Source organism: Vulpes vulpes, chromosome 7 (assembly GCF_048418805.1).
Source record: "Vulpes vulpes isolate BD-2025 chromosome 7, VulVul3, whole genome shotgun sequence".
NCBI lineage: Eukaryota > Metazoa > Chordata > Mammalia > Carnivora > Canidae > Vulpes > Vulpes vulpes.
This window is the reverse complement of record NC_132786.1, coordinates 445,327-451,326: the sequence shown is the minus strand read 5'-3', so window position 1 is coordinate 451,326 and position 6,000 is coordinate 445,327. Positions and strand designations below refer to the sequence as shown.

The following is a 6,000-nucleotide window of genomic DNA, read 5'->3' as shown; positions in this document are numbered from 1 at the left end:
GCCAGGGAAACCAGAGCTGCGGGGTCCCCGGTAGAGGCGCTGGGGCGGGGGGGGGGGGGGCGGCCTGGAGCAGACCCGGCCTCCCCCACCCCTACCCCCACGCTGCGCCCTCAGAGGCCACGAGGCCGAGCGGCTCCGCGTCTCGGATCTGGGCCCCCCCCACCGTGACACAGTACATTCATGTTCCGGAGGTTTTGTTGCCGCAGCCCCAGCAGACAAATGCAGCATTTTGCTTATTATTTTGGGAAATAACTGTGGTTTGAAAGACTCTTTAGCTAAAAAAAAAAAAAAAAAAAAAAAAAAAAAAAAAAAAAAATGAAAGACTCTTTAGCTAAAGCAGAAACTTCTCCGGAAGGAAGCCAGCTGACAGCGTAGTTCAGTCTTGAGGAATTCAACTTCCTTGGCTCCCCCTACAAGATAATTTGGTTCGAGTAAATAAATTATGTCTTCATAGTAACGCAGAAGTCCTGGTTTATATCCATCGTGTCTCAAGTGCTACTCTAGCGCACACCTAAATAAAAAAGGGATTAACAATAATATTTCAAGCTTGCCGGAGCTCAGTCTGCCAGGAAGGAATGAATCAAGCCCAACAACAACGCTCTGTCTTGTGAAGTTATCACGGGCAGACTTAAATATAATCCCGAGAGCAGAGGACATTCATCTCTGAAGACTGTCTGCTTGAACATTTCCGTCTGGTTCTTTCCACCTCTAATGTAGTATGTGTTTGCAAATCACATCTGAATAGTTCTCTTGAATTCAATTAGCTTTTCTTGTGGTGTCCATGGAGGGGAAAAATTCCAAAATATACTTGGGCATGGAGAAAAGTTTAGGAAAAAAACAAGAACCATCACAACTAATCACACCCGTAGCTGCGACTCTAGAGTGTTGTCATCTTGCCGTTGAATGAGTCAACAGAGCCTTTTTGTTTTTTTTCTTATTTTTTTTAAGTCAGCTCTGCACCCAGTGTGAGGCTCGAACCCACAGCCGTGAGATCAAGAGTCACACACTCCGTCAATCAAGCCAGGCCGGTGACCCCGAAGCTTTTCATTTGGAAATCATCTCAGACGTATAAGAAAAATTACAAAAAAAAAAAAATTACAAGAATAGTTCACTGGAGCGCTCCTGTACGTCTACTTGGAATCATGTATTAACATCCTGCCCTGGTTATTTTGCCTCTTTCTACCCGTATCCACATTCCAGTAGCTTCTTTTTTGCCAGTAATTGATGGCTACGTATTTACTGGGCAGTTGGTTCTGTAGAAAACACTGTGAGAAGAGGGTGAGACACAGCTCACGGGCGGCCCAGCAGGAATGCTGTCACTTCAGTCAAATCCAGGACAAATCTCGTGCAGACCGAGTGGATCTTGGGAGTTACAGGGGAGCACGTTCTTCCCAGGACACTTCATTTTATTCATTTATTTATTTAAAAAGATTTTATTTATTTATTTGGGACAGAGAGGGTGGGGGTGGGGACAGAGAGAGAAGCAGACGCCCCGCTGAGCACAGAGCCCACATGGGGCCCAATCCCAGGACCCCGAGATCAGGACCTGAGCTGAAGGCACATGCTTCACCAACTGGGCCTCCCAGGCGCCCCTTAATTTTATTCTTTACTCTCCCTTAAAAAGATTTTATTCTTAAGTGATCTCTACACCTAATGTGGGGCTTGAACTCACAGCCGTGAGATCAAAAGTCACATGCTCCACCAACCCCGCCAGCCGCGCACCCCAAGACCTCACTGAAATCCAGCATCTGCATCCTGAGTGGCCCCTCACAGCCTCGTCCTGCAGATCCGAGGGGGCACCAGCGTTGCTCAGAACTTTGCCCCCAGTTCTGAGATGTGCATTTTCCAAGTTCAGGAACACACTTGGGGTCTTCTTGGCAGACACAGACATCAGCAGACCCCCACCCGCAGCCCCTGGAGCTGTGCCCGCCGCATCTCTTGGTGAACGATGAAAACCCAGGTTGAGTGATTATATGTGAAGCCCGTGAGGAGCACCACACATTTAGGCACCGGGAGAGCCTCCTTTACCGGGGAGGACACCGAGGCTCAGGAGTGAAGTCACTACCCAAGCCCCCCAACCCCCGCCCCTGGCCTCTGACCCTCACGCAGCAGGTGCTCCCCCACCAGTCCTGCCTGCCTCTCTGGGGGGCCCAAACTTTCCGTGTGCTCAGGCTGAGTGGATATTTCCTTAAGCAAACCCTTCATAACCCGTTTTCTTCTCAAGGATTCAAGTATTGAGTGTTCATGAGCCCAGAAAGCTGGGTTTACAGAACCCAGTTATGACCACAAGAAGTCCTGGGTGGGAGGAGGGAGCTGAGCAAACTCCCCGGACAGGTTTCTGTGACATTTGCAGGCGGTCGGGTCCGTATTAAGGAAAATCAGGTCTTCTAAGTATCTCCTAAGATCGCCCGCAAACTGGCAAAATTAAGGGAAGAAGTAGGAAGATAATCCACCCTTTTGATGGCTCCCTGTGTCCTAACTGTCACTGACTCGCAGGACACACACACAAACCTCCCTGAAAGCAGGGGCCACGGGCGCCGGCGTGCCAGCCTCCTCGGCAGACCCACATCCACAGTCACAAGGACCCCGATGTGGAAAGTGAGTGTGGATCCTCCGCGGTCACACCGAACGCCCAGTGTCCCTCCTGGCCCGCGAGTGCTAAGGAATTAGCACTTCTTTGTAAAAAAGGACCAAACCCGCTGGGGCAGACTACAGCCTGAGGCCAGGGTGTTTCTGACCTTCTGGATGTTCCTGCCTTACGTAGCCAAATTCATAAAGGTGACTCCACAGGAAAATATGCAGGAAAAACTGCTCTGGCATCTCTCACTTGCATCGAAATTTCAGTGGCCTGGCCATCCCCGCAAAGCAGCGTGTCCCGGGGTGGGGTGGGGTGGGGTGGGGTGGGGTGGCAACGGGGCTCGCACATCAGGAAGAATTAAGAATTAAGAATTTGGGGGCAAAGTCCTTCTGCTCAGCGAGAAGCACCGCTGGGGTGCGGCTCTCCCCGTGGGTGGATCAATGCAGCCGAGGCACCCTGCGGTCGCCACGCGGGGGCGAGAGGAGTGCAGAGGGGGGCAGCCCCACCGCATGTCCCTGCACTGACTCACCTGGAAAAGACAAAGAACAATGTGATTTGTAGGTGGTTCTGATAGCTCCAGGCATCCAACTCTTCCAGTTTACGATACAAATCTTAATCATTAATGGCTAAGATGAAAAACAGCTGCCCCGAAGTTAGGAAATTCAAATGGGTTGTTTCCTGAGATCACATCATACAAAAGGGGTCTGTCCTGTGAGGTCCGGCCCCGCCTGCTCCAATGCCGAGCACCGTCCTGGTTCTCTCCTGCTCCGGGCCAGCTGGTCAGGGTGCAGGAAGCTCCCACACCCAATGTGGGGTTTGAACTTGTGGGGTTCGGACTTGTGACCCTGAGACCAAGAGTCGCTCAGTTGCTGACTGAGCCAGCCAGCATCTCAGCAAGATTACATTCTTAATAAAGAGGATGACCTCCAATCATGATGACATTCTTCTGAGGAAATGCTAAATTCCTAAAGTCCTGTTTTATGATTTCTAGAAACCTGCTTCTAGGGAATCAGGATCAGTATGCACTTGGCATCACGTTGGAAGGCAGCCTCACTGCCCTGTTCACTGGACGCCACCAGCTCCAGGAGGAGGGGCAGGAACGTCCTCTCTCCACGGTCTCCACTCACCGTGCAGGATGCTCAGCCTATTGAGCATAAATGTTGGTCGAATACTTGCTTGTTCATCTTATGAAAGTGATCTCTTGAGTCAACCCTTAACTTGCTCCATGTATTTTAGAAATAAACTCGATTTATATGCTTTTCAAGATTCTCATGATAAAGAAGTTGGATGTGACTCAGCAACTTTGTGATAGAAAGCCACCTGTTCTATCCAATTCTCTGGCAATCCAGGGTGTGAAATGAGATGTGAAATGTGGTTAAAACCACAGAGCTGCACGCTGCCCACCTTCCTCCGATCGAGAGAGGAGGTTCCATATTTTGGGCCTGGTTCCCTGGAATCCTTGGTTTCATGAATAGGGCTCGTTCATTTTATGGATTTAGGTATTCTGGTATCAAAATCAATAAGGCCTGGCATGTGGTTGTTTTGTCTTTCTGAATTAGAGATGTTGCTGCCCGGTTTTGACGTCAACACATCACTTAGTCCTGCAGAAGCACACCTGGAAGCTCTCTCTGTCTCTGCACTCTGGGACCGTTCAAAGGACATTTTGAACTCAAGTGTCTCGGAACAGTTTGATCCTACGTCCCCTGTGGGACCATCTGAGCCAAGATGCCTTGGAAAGGACAGTCTTCACACAGGGCTTGCAGCTTTGGTCCGACGAGTCAGCTGGCGCATAAGGAGCATTGAGGGCTGTTTTCATGTTCCAAATATTTTATAGTTCATTTAATTCCCCTAACTTTTGCTTTCTCATTTTTATTCTGTGCATTTCTTGTACTTTCTTCCATCATATTTAGCTATATATTAGCTAAGAATTTATCCATTGTTATAAGGTCCCTCTCAGGTTATTTTTAGCTGATTTAATTAAATTGCATTTTCATCTTACAAATTCCTTCCTTCTAGCTTTACTTAGTTTACGTGTGCATGCACGTGTATACATGTGTGTGCATGAGTATGTACGAATGTGCGTGTACACGCGTGTGTGCGTGTGTGTACGTATGTGTGTGCATGTGCATTTGTGCACGTCCACGTTTTCCTGATGATTTCAGTTGAAGACACATTTACTTCACTTTCATCGGCTGCTACTCCATAACATGCCCTATTTTCCTCTGAGCGCTAAGTTAGTGGTATGCATTGTCCTTTGTTTTAACTCTATAATCTAGAAATAATATCATTGACCTCACGGTGTGAATGAATACAAATGCACAGAATCATCTTTCTTCTGAAATTTTGTATTGAGCCTTTCCATTATTTCATGTTACAAAGATAGTAAGGGGCACCTGTGCTTTTTTTTTTTTTTAATAGATTCTTTCTCTTCAAAGTTCTCTACACAACTGGATGCCATATTTCCTATTCTGTAACAATTCTGTTTTTCCTATCATTTGCCCAATTTTCTACTGGCATATACATTTAAGTAGTTTCTCATAACTTAAATAGTAATTAGTAAATAACCGTTAAATAATTTTAACTACTTGGAAGTGACTTGATTTTCGGGAGGAGGGAAGGCATCTGGATGTCAGTAAGATATTTCTTTAGTTACTTTATTAGGATTGGTTCTTGTTTTAATAGATTGGAATCCACGGAATCCATTTCTTCCCTGGGATACAATCACTCTTTAAATATATAGATCTATATCTTTAGTTCAGGAAAGTTTTTGTGAATTATATCTTTAAATATTTTTCTTTTCTGCTCAAACTTCCTTCTCTGTGAGAGGGAGGCAGACACTAGTTACACACGCCCTTTCTTTGACTTCTTTTTTGTCTGACTTCTATGTGTATGATTTCCCCTAAAATCAATTTTAACTTTTTGTTTCTTAGATCCCATTTTGTGGAGTATTCTCAAACTTGCCATCCATATCCTCCACTCTCCGTTTTGTGACTCGGTTATGTTTTCCTTTTGCTCAGCCTGTGTTTCTGGCATCTGTTCCCGTTCTTTCCTCGACTCTGTCAATTCCCCTTTGTGCTCTCAATCCACTCTTTAGCTCTGACATCTTGGCTCTGTACTCTTATTTCAGAGAAGTGACTTCTCTGTGCATTTAGTCTTGTGTGTGGAGAACATCATGCCTATGATCTGACCTGTGTGTGGCAATCCTTTTTAGGCCTGGTTCTCCTCATGGTCATCTTTAACGACTGCTTCTTGGGTAGCAGGACGCATCATCCCATGATGATTTGAGTTTGATATGAGTGCCCACTTCTGCACGGAGGGGTCCATCCCACAGTGGCCAGGGAGCACGCCCATGACACTGGGTTTTTTGACTGTGGCTGGTCTGGGCTCCACAGAGTCTCTCTGGATCTCAGGGAACCCCCTGA

The 6,000-nt window shown here is 46.9% G+C and overlaps 1 protein-coding gene across 2 annotated transcripts in view; it reads right to left on the bottom strand.

Annotated features, from left to right (window-relative positions):
• Positions 1-1,413: 1,413 nt before the first annotated feature.
• PKD1L1 (polycystin 1 like 1, transient receptor potential channel interacting) overlaps positions 1,414-6,000 on the bottom strand; it is a 95,477-nt gene continuing 90,890 nt past the window's right edge. For both annotated transcript variants that reach the window (XM_072762757.1, XM_072762756.1), the window contains one exon: positions 1,414-3,107. The gene's annotated coding sequence lies outside the window, so the exon portion shown is untranslated. The remainder of the gene's footprint in view (positions 3,108-6,000) is intronic.